A 979-nucleotide genomic window follows, 5' to 3' on the forward strand; every position below is an offset into this window, starting at 1 on the left:
CGAGGAGTGATGCACTGAGGGGCGCACCGGACCCAGACCGAACCGAAGAAAGAGATGGAGCTGGTGGGGGCATCTCAAAGAACGGGGAATGCCCTGGGGGGCTCCAGCCTGGGGTCACCTCCTCCCCTCTCCGCGCGGGAAGAGAATCACGCCGAGCAGGTCGTGGGGAACTGGTAGGGGACGCCGAGGCTGAAGTGCGGGAACTCGGCGTTCGCACCGCACTCCTCCCGCCCCGCCCGCCGCCTCCCGCTCTCAGGAAGTTCCTGGCCTTGATCCGACCTGCCCCAGAGGTGTGCCCGCCTGTCTTGCACAATAGTGCAGGCAAAGGGGAGGTGGCAAGGAGGGCTCGGAGGCCCAGAAGGCACCCCCGGTGCCAGGGCCAGGCGGACATTCCTCAGGCCCAGCATATGGGTAGTTCACTCGGGAGGTGGCTTGTGGGACAGGGCAGGTCAGGAATGGAATAAACAATAGAACTTTCCAGTTTGTAAGAGATTCAAAACCCACGGGCCTTCATGGTCTGTGGGTATCAATCGGGCCTGCGGGGCTGAGCATGGGTGGGTCCTGGTACCACAGGAATGTATTCCAATCCTACCCTCGCCGCCTCCCAAGCCAGGAGGGGAAACAGGTTACCAACTGGGATCCCCAAAATCATGGATGGGGGTGGTGGAGGCCTTCCTTGGCTGCTGATGCTCAGACTTCCCCTTACTGCATCCGAAAGGTCATCCAGTTTCTGCTTGCTTACCCTGGTGACCGAGTACTCACCACGCATGTATCCCACCCTATGATTGGGCAGTTCTCACTGTGGGTGTGACAAAGGCAAAGAATGGTGGTAATAAAAGTTAGCATTCCTGAGCACAGGTACTTCAGTCCTGTCCACACTACCAGAGGTAGGTTTGAAGTTGATTAATGTGATACTGGCGCTGATTCAGGCAGTCAGTGGCTTACTGGTCATTCAGCATACAGGTGATAAATACCTGCT

This window comes from Neomonachus schauinslandi, chromosome 13 (genome assembly GCF_002201575.2).
Source record: "Neomonachus schauinslandi chromosome 13, ASM220157v2, whole genome shotgun sequence".
Taxonomy (NCBI): Eukaryota; Metazoa; Chordata; class Mammalia; order Carnivora; family Phocidae; genus Neomonachus; species Neomonachus schauinslandi.